Raw genomic sequence first — 13,296 nt, forward strand, 5'->3', positions numbered from 1 at the left:
AAAATTTGGTTTAGAAAATATTGTCCTATATCAATTCACAACATAAAGCCACATGAACAAACAATAGAGTCCAAAGGATCAACAAAACATAAGTGGGTTAACAAGCAAGAAAAGAAGATGTTTCTACCTCATAAAGGGTATCATGAATCACCCAGCGCTAATGTCATACTCAGTGGTGTAAGAGAAAGCTATCTCAGAAAGATCACACACAGGACAAGAATGTTCACTTTCAGCATCTCTATTGGGCATTGCACTGGAAATTATAGCCAGGTAAATTGAGCAAGAAAGGAAATACAAGCTGCCCAGATCGGATAGAAGGAATAAAGCTGGTTTGATTTGTTTTGTTTATAAACATAGAAAAAGCCTTAAAAAATCTGTTAAAACTTACTGGAGTCAATGAACCAATTTTGCAGAGGCAGGATACAAGACCACATTAAAAAAAATAATTAATTCTGTACTTTAGCAAAGAATAACCGAAACCCAAAAATGAAATTAATAACAATCTTATTTGCAAAGAAATCAAAAGAATAAAATGAAAGAATAACATCAGCAAAATGACCAAGTTAACAGCTCCTAGCTCCAATACACCCCACTCCAGAAACATTGATAAATAAGCAGAAATAGGACAAATTAGTCATAACTTTGGGTCTTTACCTTATTCAGGGGCTTAAAGTAATCTAATCAATGGCGAATCAGGAAAAAGGCAACTTAGGGTCTGGGGGTGGATAGATCATGTTTTAAGCATTCACAAGGCCATGGAATTAATTTTCAGGAAAGAAAGAAAGAAAGAAAAGAAAGAAAGAAAGAAAGAAAGAAAGAAAGAAAGAAAGAAAGAAAGAAAGAAAGAAAGAAAGAAAGAAAGAAAGAAAGAAAGAAAGAAAGAAAGAAGAGAGAGAAAGAAAGAATTTTGAAAAGAAATGTAAATAAAAAGGCACATAATATAGTAGGGAAGGAAGTGCAATGCCCAATAGAGATGCTGAAAGTGAACATTCTTGTCCTGTGTGTGATTCTCTGAGATAGCTTTCTCTTACACCACTGAGTATGACACCACTGAGTATGGTAGGGACGTATGACTTGTTCTTTTCCCACCCCCACCCTGGGTAAGCGATGGCAGTCTGTGTTTAAAGTGAGGAGACCTCAGTCCTTGGTTATGGAAGGAACAGAGCAGACATTCACAAATTGTTGTGAATTTAACCTGCTCTAACCTGTCAGGGGTCAACATGGAGCAAGACAGTGGTGTTCATCTGTTTTGCCAAACACAGAGCTCACTCAGACTCAAAAATTGCTGTACATGGCTTAAAAATCATTCTAAGTCAAAGAAACAACCCACACATGCTTGTGTCAAATTATTATAATTGAGACATGCAAACATACCATTTAAGTTCAGAGGAAAACCAACCTGGGGAAAGTTTCTTTTGGAAATTTGGACATTCAAAGCACCCATGTATGTATATAGGGGAACTTAGAAAATCACAAACATACCCAAGGTACAATACATTCTAAGACCTGAGACGACCAGCACTTTGGGCTGATCCCTAGGCTTGGGGAAAGCCTAGCTGAGAAGATGGGAGTGGGGGAGTTTACTTTCCAAGCTACTCTGTGGCAAGGCCAGGAATACAGACAAACAGCATCTCCTTCAGGTGGGTGAAAAAGTAATCCTACTGGGATTTAATACTGAACTTTCAGAACAGTCTAGGGACTCAGAAGTTTGGATAAAATTAAAAAAAAAAAAAAAATACCATTGCTGGCACAAGCAGCCACCTATATGAATCCACCATGGACAGGGACTAAGACAGCCTGCATTTCAGCCAGCACTGTTGGTGTGTCTTTAAACAACGAGGACAGTGATCGGAGACATTGTCAAGCTGAGGCAGTGGGTAAATTAAACTTTACTTTTATGAGAGAAGGATGTTTTGCATCTCCCAGTGGCCAGCAAAGAGCCTGGACAGCCACCATCTTTTCCCACTGTGCTGTGGCAGCCAGCCTGTGTGGATCCAAAGGGTGCCCACATCTGTGAAATTCCAGCTGGGTCTGAAAACCTGTCCTAGAAGAGGCCTGCCATGTGACCCAGTGTGTGACTAGAAAACCAGGTGAAAATCAGTCATGGAAATTGTTGCACCCAGGAGAATTCGGGACAGACCTGAGACATCCTAGGTGCCTCTCACTCCCTGAGTCTTGCAGTTTGCAGGTCCAGCTGGGGATGACTGGGAACCTTATCAGGTGGGGGATGGAAGAAATGAATGTGCACTTCGGGACTCTGTGGGAAGCCATCTTTATTTAGCAGAATCAGACTAAGTTGTGCCATGGGATGCAGAGACCTGGCTTCTAGGAGTGGTGGGAAGCATGTGGTGCTGCATGGGAGTGGTTCCCTGTTTTCTTCTGGAATTTCCCCCCTAAGAGAATGGCTGCCTTAACTCCATCCTAGCCTGTCCATCACAGAAAAAGCTCCTCCCAGTCCTGTCCCCCTTTACCTGTATATTATAAATAAAGGAGAGTTGGGCGAGTTGTTGTTGTAAGAGGCCAGAGCTGGTATGGCCAGACCCGTCATGCCCCTTCTCATTTAAAAAGAGCATTGGCTCTTGTGTGTTTATTGAGTAGATAAATTTTGGGGGGTAATTGAGTGATATACTGCCAACATCCTCCTCTGGCAGTTAACCCTTTTTTCCTCCATGGAGGATGTGGCAGAGAGGACCCCCATATTTGGTGCCTGAACCAGGGCTGTTCAAGAGGATTTTAGAAGAAGAAATAAAGGTAAGGGTATTGGCCCTTTTCCAGTGAGAAAGACGCACATGTGAATAAGTTTAGTAGTAAGATAGGAAAGGGAATTTAATTGCTTGATGTTAAGAATGGGGAATTTGCTCTCTGTAGAGAAGAAAAGCTACTTAACTATCTTAAAAACTATCTTAAAACAGAAGGGACACTATGTACAAAGAGCTGATCTTGCTCCATTCTTAGAGGTGATTCAGGAAATTTGTTTATGGTTTTCTGAGGAAGACTTGCTTAATTTGCATACTTGTGAAAAACTAGGCAAGGAACTATATGTAGGTTGTATTTCTGCTAACATGCCTAAGAGTTCAATTCAATGTACAGAGAGAGGAAGGACTATGATAGAGACTTGCTTGTATTTGGACCCACATGTTGATTTGTGGTTTTTGGAAGATTTGAGCATAGGTCTTAGAAATACTGTTAAGTTTTAGATCTAAGACTCAGAAATGCTCATCCTCCAGGATGTCTTTGTCTTCCGGAGAATTGTTGGAGGATAAAAAAGAAAAAGATTCAGAAACTAACCCCAAGCATGTTTCTGTGGACAGAGGGATACCTGATAGTGGCCACAAAGTTTCTATTCAGAGGACTGGAAGGCATTCAGATGCAGAGGTAGATGAGTAAACATGGAACTTCTGTACTTTACATTTGAAAATTCCTGCTCCAGTGTCTCCTCTTGCACCTAGAGAAATCATGAGACCAAGAATTCCAACCACTGTTAATATGGCAGAGAAGGAATTAGCAAAATTTGGGTTACACTCTGTTTTTGAGCAAAATATTCTCAAAGTTCTGAGGGACCAAAAAGAACTCGTCTATTCCTTTTACATTAAGGGAGTTAAAATCTGCATGCTCTATGTATGGAGCCAACACGCCATTGGTACTAAGTCTGTTACAATCTATATGTAATGAAGCCCTCCCACCTAAGGATTGGCTCTTCCCTGCTAGCTCCTGCCTTTCTGAAGGCAGTATTTAACCTGGAAATCCAATTGAATAGAGAATTGTTCAGATCGGTGGAAATTAATAAATTGAGTGTAGTTCAGATTACCTTGGATATGCTTACTGGCTCAGGACAATTTTCAGATTTGGGACAACAGTTGATTTATGATTTCCAAACGTATGCTCAAATAAGTGCATGTGCACAAAGAGCATGGAGAGAATTACCTACTGAGGGAGAGAAAGCTCTAGACCTCAGCCAAATTCGGCAGGGGCCTGAGGAAAATTTTTCAGACTTTGTGACTGGTCTATATCAAGCAGCAAGCCATTTGGTGGATGATCCAAATACCTCTGAGACTTTAGTAAGACAACTGGCTTTTTAAAATGCTAATGAAGTTTGCAAAGAGGTGATTCAGTCCTGTCCTAAGAAAGGGAAAATACGAGATTACAATCGTCTTTGTTCTGATATTGAATTAACATGCTTAGAAGATGTAGCAATAGCTGCCTCTGTAAAACAAATGGAACAGCCTGCTTTAAAGGAGGCAAATTCTAGGAAGCATGTTTCAACTCTGGCAAAAAAAAAAAAGGCGGGGAGACACATAGCTAGAGACTGTAAATGGCCACAAAAGTCAAAGACTGTTCCAGGGATTTACCCTTGCTATGGAAAGGGCTAAAGAATGCGTGCCCAGATGGGCGTAACTGAGCAACCTGGGAAAGTGACTGGGAAAGTGGAGGCGGGGCCAGCTCCAGCTCCACCAAACTATGAGGGCGTCACTTTCTATTCCGGAGCAGTTATTGGCTCCAACTCAACCATCACTCCATCATGCCCCTCCTCCTTATGCACAGGCCCAATTTCAAAATATCTCCAAGATGCTGTCCTTTGCGGAGAAGAAATGCTGGACCTCCACCCCAGCTCAAGATTCAAACGGACTCCAGAAACGGGTTAACAAATGATTCCTACGGGTATTTATGACCCTTTACCACCAGAAACCGGAGGTGTGATACTGGATAGGGGTAATTTAACTTCAAAAGGAGTTCAAATGTTACCAGTTGTTCTTGATAAAAATTTTAATGGAGAAATTAAGGCCACTGCTCAAACAGATTCTATTATTCAGCTTTCTCCAGAGGATATTATAGCTCAATTTGTCTTTCTACCCTGTGAGTCCGCAAGGAAATCTTTATCGGGTGGAACCCGGGAAAGCTAGACTCCTGAGTCCACAGAGCGTATTGGGTTCAGTTAATTAGGCAAGAGCGCCCTCTATTGGACATTAGGATTAATCACAAGCATTTTAAGGGAATTACAGACACCTGAGTTGACATATCAGTCATTTCCGATAATTTTTTTCTTTGGGATTGGACTTTACATACAACATCTAATAACTTAGAAGGCATTGGTCAAGTCTCTCAGCCTGCCATGAGTGTCAAATACCTCCGGCGGAAAGATAAAGATGGCAATACGGGACTTTTTAAACCTTATATCCTTAAAATCTTGCCAGTAAACCTATGGGGGCAAGAGATTTGAGCAGCCTGCGAGTTTTATTAATAACTTCTAACTTCATGGTGACATCTCAGATGCTTAATCAGACATCTAACCCCCCTAAAGAATTCAAAAGGCATCAATAAGGAAGCTTTTACCTATACCTCGGTGTTTTCAACAAGACAATATGGGTCACTTAATACGTTTAATCAGCCTTTTTAATGGGGGCATTGACCTCCTCATCAGTCCGGGAAACAGCAGAAAAAATTAATTGACTCTCTGATGATCCTGTCTGGGTTGATCAATGACCCCTTGCAGGGGAAAAGCTTCAAATAGTCCATAGTTTAGTTCAAGAACAGCTTCAAGCTGGTCATATTGAGCCTACTCTTGATCTATGGAATGCTCCAATTTTTGTAATAAAGAAAAAATCTGGCAAATGGAGATTGTTACAAGAGCTCAGAGTCATTAATTGAACTATGGGAATTAATGGGGACTTTACAATCTGGACTTCCTTCTCTTACAGCAATTCCTTCTGATTATCACTTAATAGTAATAGATTTAAAAAGTTGCTTTTTTACTATAGAATTAGACCCAGATGATTGTAAGACATTAAGGAACCTGTGAAGAGATTCTGCTGGAAGGTATTACCTCAAGGTATGGCCAATAGCCCACATTATGTCAGACTTTTGTACCACAAGTCATCAGTCCAGTATGGGAACAGTTTCCTGATGCATATATAATTCATTATATGAATGATATTCTTTCAGCCCATGCTGATTCAGATATACTCTTAAAGGTTTTTGTCAAACTAGAGATTTCACTTACTACAATGGGTTTATGTGCAGCACCTGAGAAAGTACTAAAGGCCTCTCTTTTTTAGTATTTGGGCAATATAATCAAAGGACATATGATCTGTCCACAAAATTTATAAATCAAAATTGATGGTTTACATGCTTTTAATGATTTTCAAAAATTAGTGAGGTATATTAACTGACTGTGGCCAAGTTTAAAATTATCCGCTGCAGTTTGAGTCCTTGATTTCAAATTTTACAAAGGAATCCTTCTCCAACTTCTCACCAACTTACAGCAGAGGCAAGGGCTGCCTTAAAAAAGGTTGAAGCTGCCATTAAGACTGCACAACTTACTAGAATTAATCCACAGGAATCTATATATTTGTTAACATTTCCTACTATTCATACCCATATGGGAGCAATATGGCAATCTCTAGGAGTTATTCAATGACTTCACCTAGCTCACTCTCCTCAAAGATCTTTAACTCCATTTCATGATCTGATTGCACAATTAGTTATTAAAGGTAGAACACGAGTCTTACAATTGGTTGGATCAGAGCCTCTATTGTTGTAACCCCTTTTTCTACTCAACAGCGTACTTGACTCTGGGAATCTTCCCCTGCTTGGCAGACAGCCTTTGCTAATTTTCCTGGTCAAATAGAAAGTCATTATCCTCATGATAAAATTGTTCGATTCACTCTTGTAACTTCATTTATTTTTCCAAAAATTGTACATGCACAGCTGATAGCTGGAGCCATAACAGTGTTTACTGATGGCTCAAGTTCAGGAAAAGCAGGTTTTTATAGCCTTGCTCATACAGAATTAGTTCAAACTTCATATATTTCTGCACAACTAGTAGAACTTCAAGATCTCACTTGTGCTGTCCTTCATTTTGCTGGTGAACCAGTTAATATTTATAGTGATAGTTCATATACTATTGGAGTTGTCAAGCACATTGAAACAGCTACTATTGTAATTACACCATCAAAAGAATTATCCCATTTGTTTCATACTTTACAAAAAGCAGTTCAAGTGCATCACTGTCCTTGTTTCACTGGTCATATCAGAGCACATTCTAATCTTCCAGGACCTTTAGCAGCAGGTAATGATAAGAACAATAAACTTGTTGTGGTTTGTCAACAAATGTCTTTGTATGATTGTGCACAAGCCTCGCATTCTTTACATCATCAGAATGCTTCTAGCTTACATAAAAAATTTTACATTACTAGGGAGCAGGCTCGTCAAATTATTTGCCAATGTCCACAATGTGTTACACATGTTCCATCTTCACCAACTGGGGTTAATCCCCATGGTTTATGACCTAATCAGTTATAGCAAATATGTAACTCACATCCCTCAATTTGGCAAAAATTATTATGTCCATGTTACTGTTGATACATATTCTCAATTTGTTTTTGCCACTGCCCATGTAAAAGAGAATACTCAACATATTATTTCTTATTGTCTAGCTGCTTTTGCAGTATTAGGTTGTCCATTACAGATCAAAACTGATAATGCTCAAACTTATACTAGTTCTTCTTTTCAACAGTTTTGTCACCAATTTCATATTGAACACAAAATGGGTATTCCTTATGATCCTCAAGTTCAAGCCATTGTAGAATGAGCTCATTTATCTATTAAGCTACAATTACAAAAACAAAAGGGGGGAGATAAGACCCCACAAAATAAGCTTAATCATGCCTTGTTTGCTTTAAACTTTTTAAATTGCAATTCTGAAGGTCACATGGCAGCCAAGAGACATATATCTTCCATTGTGACAGGTCCATTGGGTCTAGTCTGGTGGAAAGATTTACAAACAGGACAGTGGAAAGGACCACTTATGATAAGGTGGGGTAGAGGTCATGCTTGTGTCTTTCCAGAAGGAGCATTCCACCCCATTTGGGTACCTGAACATACTATCAAGCATGGAGGACCTGGAGCCAAGGTTCAAATGGTTGAATATCAAACCAGAGACATCAGCCCTGACCTCCAGGGAGAACAGAAAGTCAATGAAGAAAAGGAAAAGGAAGAACCAAGTGAACCAAACACTCTACCTGCTGATGTGGGGACACATATAGAATCCGATTCAACAGACTGAAAGGATGATTGAACAACAAGGAGGAGTTAAATCCAATCACAATGTCTGCAGCCATGTTAGCTCTATTGAGCTGTCAGGTAAATAGGTCCATAAGGACACTAATTAGGCCCATTTCCCAGATCTACCTTTAATAGATCCAATGATATGGACTGGAAAATCGATCCCAGTATTTACTGATGGCATTCATGTGATGGGGGGTTTTACAGATGCTCACATTACACCCATCCATGTGACTGGATTTGACTATACTGGCTTCAATGGAAACTTATCTATATGCTGGTCCCATGATAGACTCTGGCTGTCTAGTGCTAACCTTTAGAAAAAAGACAGCATAAGGAATACCTAGGCCAGCCTATTATATTGACCCTTGGAACATAGGATAGTATGTTCAAACAGTTATTAAAATGGGACTTTTTCATATAAAACCAGTCATTTCTATGAAATATCCACCAATATCTTACTGTCTAATTGTTCTGTAATAGAATCTGACACTTTTCCTAAATGGATAAAATATACAAATGTCTTGCCAATGCTACATATTATCTCTAAAGGTGGTGGATATGTTTTTGGGTTGACCTTCAAAAACTTGATGGAAGGCAGTTATATCAAAATATTTTCCTCTAGAAGATTCAAAGCCAAGAAGGCCTACTGTGGCAACATTGCCACTAAATATGTTTCACTTTTAATTCTTCTTGAAAACAATTTACAACCAACCATGTTCAATCTAAATCTTTAATGCTATGAAAGATCTAAGGAACTAGGCAAATAATTGAGTTGTTCAAAAACTATTTTCAGAATACAAAATAAGATTAGAGATACAATCATTCTGATTTTTGAAACTCCATGTAATTTGGGCTATTCCCTATTATTTGGATATTACTTTGCACTACTGGTAACCATGTAATAAGGACCAAATTTGAATCTAACAAATCTAGTGATATTACACTAGAGAGATGAATAATTCACATTTATATTCTAACAGTTATTTCTTTGATGATGATTTGGTTCATATATTTTAATGTATTCTTCTAGGTTTTTATTTGTTCCCACATTCATTATATCTATGGGCATGATTCTTTCTGTTAAGATGCTATGGTCCCTGAAAGTTAAGTATTAATAGAATGATTGAGATTAAATTAAATGCTTTAACAACTGCCATTACAAATATCAGTGATGAGCCTTTTGCTCTCCAATTTAAACAAAGACTTAAAGACCATAATGACTGTAAACATGTGTGTTGTTGCAACTAAATATCATACTTCCCAATGGGACTAAAAGATAATTAAGAGTCATCTAATAGACATTTGACATAGCAGTAATAATAGCCTGGATCTTGTAAAACCATCACTACATTCAGTGATATTAAGAAGATAGAATTGATCTCATGGACTCTACATTCCTGGTCAATCAGATATTTCCTAAAATGAATGGTATTGGAATAATATGTTTTCTACTAATTCTTTTTGTATCATGATAATAGTTTAACATACCCTCCAAATCAACAGCTGGGACCTCGGAACAGCTCTCAGAATCAAGATCTGGAGCCTCAACATAACTGCCCATCATTTACATTTAACAATATTATAAAGGGGGAGATGTGGGAAGCCATCTTTATTTAGCAGAATCAGACTAAGTTGTGCCATGGGATGCAGAGACCTGGCTTCTAGGAGTGGCCGGGAAGCTTGTGGTGCTGCATGGGAGTGAGTGGTTCCCTGTCTCCTTCTGAAATTTTCCCCCTAAAAGAATGGCTTCCTTAACTCCATCCTAGCCTGTCTATCACAGAAGAAGCTCCTCCCAGTCCTGGTCCCCTTTACCTGTATATTATAAATAAAGGAGAGTTGGGCAAGTTGTTGTAAGAGGCCAGAGCTGGTATGGCCAGACCCGTCTTGCCCCCTCTCATTTAAAAAGAGTATTGGTTCTTGTGTGTTTATTGAGTAGATAAGATTTTTTGGTAATTGAGTAGTATACCGTCGACTTCCTTCTCTGGCAGTTAACCCTTTTCTCCTCCATGCGGGACATGGCAGAGAGGACCCCACAAGACTCAGCCTAAGAGGGCAAGATATAGGAGCCATGGGAGGCAAGGGGGCTGAAGGACTGGCTCCTCCATCACTTGAGTGGAACACAAGGGAAGTTCCAGTGGTACAGATACCGAGCACAGATTGAAGCAGCCAGGCTTTGGAGTGAGTTAAAAACTTCACTGAATGTCATTCCACAAAGCATGGAGATTGTCATGCTCAGTGAAATAAGCCAATTCCAAAAAATCAAAGGCAAATATTCTCTCTGATATGGGGATGCTGGCTCACAATAGGTGGGGGTGGGGAGAGGAGTAGAGGTTCACCAAATTGGACAGAGGGGAATGGGGGAGGAACAGGGAGGATGGGAATGGGAAAAGCAGTAGAAGAAATCAGACATCACTTTCCTATGTTTATGTACGAATACACGACCATTGTAACTCCACATTTACAACCACAAGAATGGGAAGTTATAGTTCATGTATGTATATGTCAAAATACATTCAACTGTCATGTATAACTAAAAATAACAACTAAAAAATGTTGATGCCTGGGTGCTAAATCCCCCACACACACACACACACACACACACACACACACACACACACACACACAAAATAAATAAATAAATAAAACTCAATGGAGAGATAAGATGGTGGATTAGCTGGAAGTAGCTATTCTCACAGCTCCAAGACTCCTGATTCAAACAGTGAGAAAACTATTTCTCTGGGAGATGAGTGAAGGAAAAAAAAAAAAAAAAAAAACACTCCACTGATACTCAATATTGAACATAGAGACTTGAAGACTCAGAAATCTGGGGTACATCAGACATGTTTAAGGGAAGAGAATTGGAGCTGAGCTCCTGGTGGGAGAGGGGGAAAACAAGGTCAGAAAAGATTTATAAGTGCTGGGAAAAACTTGGCATGGAGAATCCCGTTGTCTAGGGGCAGCTGGGCCCAGGGCCAATCCAGATGCCAATAAACTGGTAACAAAAGTCACAGTCTGCCAGTCATGTATGGGGGGAACCCAAGCTCGAAATACTTTAACACCTCCATGAGATGGTGGCAGGAACTCAAATGGGGAACTTAGAGCATGAGTTCCAGTCTGAAACCAATACATGAATCCAGTAGATGTCAACTGGGAGATCTAAAGTGAGCCTAGAAAAGCAGGAGAATCTCTGGCATGGAGATTTCTGGCACAGAGACCATTATGCCTGGGAGTAATACAGATCAGAGGCCAGAGAGAGCCCACACACCCCATCTCCTCCACTCCATTGAACCAGCAGCCAGCATCAATCAGGACCAGCAGTAAGGAGAAACTGGAAGGGCAGAGTAACTAAGCTCAGTGCCCTCGGAAACAGTCCTTGAGAAGCCAAAACAGCACAGTATCTTCAAACAATAGAGCCAGGGAAGGATTGACTCCCGCTTCCCACAAGTGGTCCCCTGGGGAAAGTAGTGGAGTACAGTCCTACAAGTGCATTGATTCAATCACACCCAAGAACCCCCACGTAATAAAACACCTGGGGCTATACCAGACCAAATCCCCACTCCTGGGAGCTTCACTTGCTGCCACTCATCACACAGAACCCAAAAACAATAACCAGGCAGTCAAGCTGCGAGCATCTTCCACAGGTCCCACTAAGAAGGGAAGCTGAGAAACAGAAAGGTAGTTTGGCACAGACAGGAAGGTAAAAACTCTCATTGACTATTTTGGTATTTGGGAAGTTTTTGTTGTGTTTTTGAATGTGTGCTGATTGATAAATGTTGAACTTTATGCATTTGTACACATATGTATTTGTTTCTGAGGCTTTATTTTATTTATTTTTTTTAGTTTTAGCATTTCTTAAAGGTAGCTATTTCCTCATTCTTTGTGTTTTTTTGTTTTGTTTTTTTCTTTTCTTTTCTTTTCTTTTTTAGTTAGATCTTTTGATTAGTATATTTTGGATTGTCTATTGACTTTTCACAATTGTTTTCCCTTGTTCTATTTCTCTCTTTTTTTCTTGCCAATAGCCAAACACACTCTCTCTCTCTCTCCTCTCTCTCTCTCTCTCTCTCTCTCTCTCTCTCTCTCTCTCTCTCTCTCTCTCTCTCTCTCTCTTCCTTTAATTTTTTACTTCTATTTTTTCTCCCCTTTTATAAATACATCCTACATGATCTCTGCATATTCTCCCACTCACCTCTTGAATCTACAAAGCTTTCTATTTCCCCATCTCTTCTTTTCTTCTTAAAGAACTCTAACTAGATACTTATACATATTCATAAATCTTAATATTTTCTCATTTCTACCATTTTATTTGAAGGTAGTTACTTTCCATTGATCAATATTTTGAGGACTAAAATGTTTGATTAGTATATATTGGTTTTGTTCTTGTAAATGTTTACCTCTTTCCTTTATTTTTTATTTCCTTTTTTAAATACTTTCTAATTTTTATTTTATTTTTATTTTTATTTTATACATTTTAACTCACTTAACAGTTTCCCTCAACTTTTTCTCTTGTCCTCCACTAACAACCAATCTCAATTATCCTTTCTTTCATTTTTCCTTTAATTTTTTTCCTCCTCTGCCCTCATAATCATCACATTTTACATCACTTCTTTTCTATCCCTGGTCACCACATGAAGATTTAAACCCTTCTATAAACTTAGTGGTTTTACCAAGAGTAATAACTGATCATATCACTTCTTATTATTGTAGTAACACTGCAGATTTAATTGCTAGATCTCGTTTGTTTAATGCTGTAAATTGTTTGCATCAGTTATTGTTATTATCTGTCTCCCTCTAAACTGTGAGGTACTGGAAACCTTCAGGGATACAGGGTAGAAACTCTACTGCCTCAAAACCAACTATTAGATGGATAGACACACAAATAATATGAAAAAATAAGGGAACAAATCACCTCAAACAAACCAAAATATGTCAAAAGCAGAATCCATCAACAGGACAGTGGAAGAAATGTCAGAGAAGGAGTTTAGAATGTTCATGGTTAAATTGACCTGTGAAGTAAAGGATGATGTAAGGGAGAAAATCTTATGCTGCAAAGCAACTCTCAGCAAATATAGAAAGATAGAGATAATACCCTGTATCCTATCAGATCATAATGAAATTAAATTAGAAATTAATGATAAAATAAAAAAGAAGCTATTCTATCACTTGAAGACTAAATAATACACTTTTGAATGACCAATGGTAGCTGAAAAATTCATGAACAAAGTTTTTAAAAAG

The sequence above is a fragment of the Sciurus vulgaris genome (assembly GCF_902686455.1).
Source record: "Sciurus vulgaris genome assembly, chromosome: 3".
Classification (NCBI taxonomy): Eukaryota; Metazoa; Chordata; class Mammalia; order Rodentia; family Sciuridae; genus Sciurus; species Sciurus vulgaris.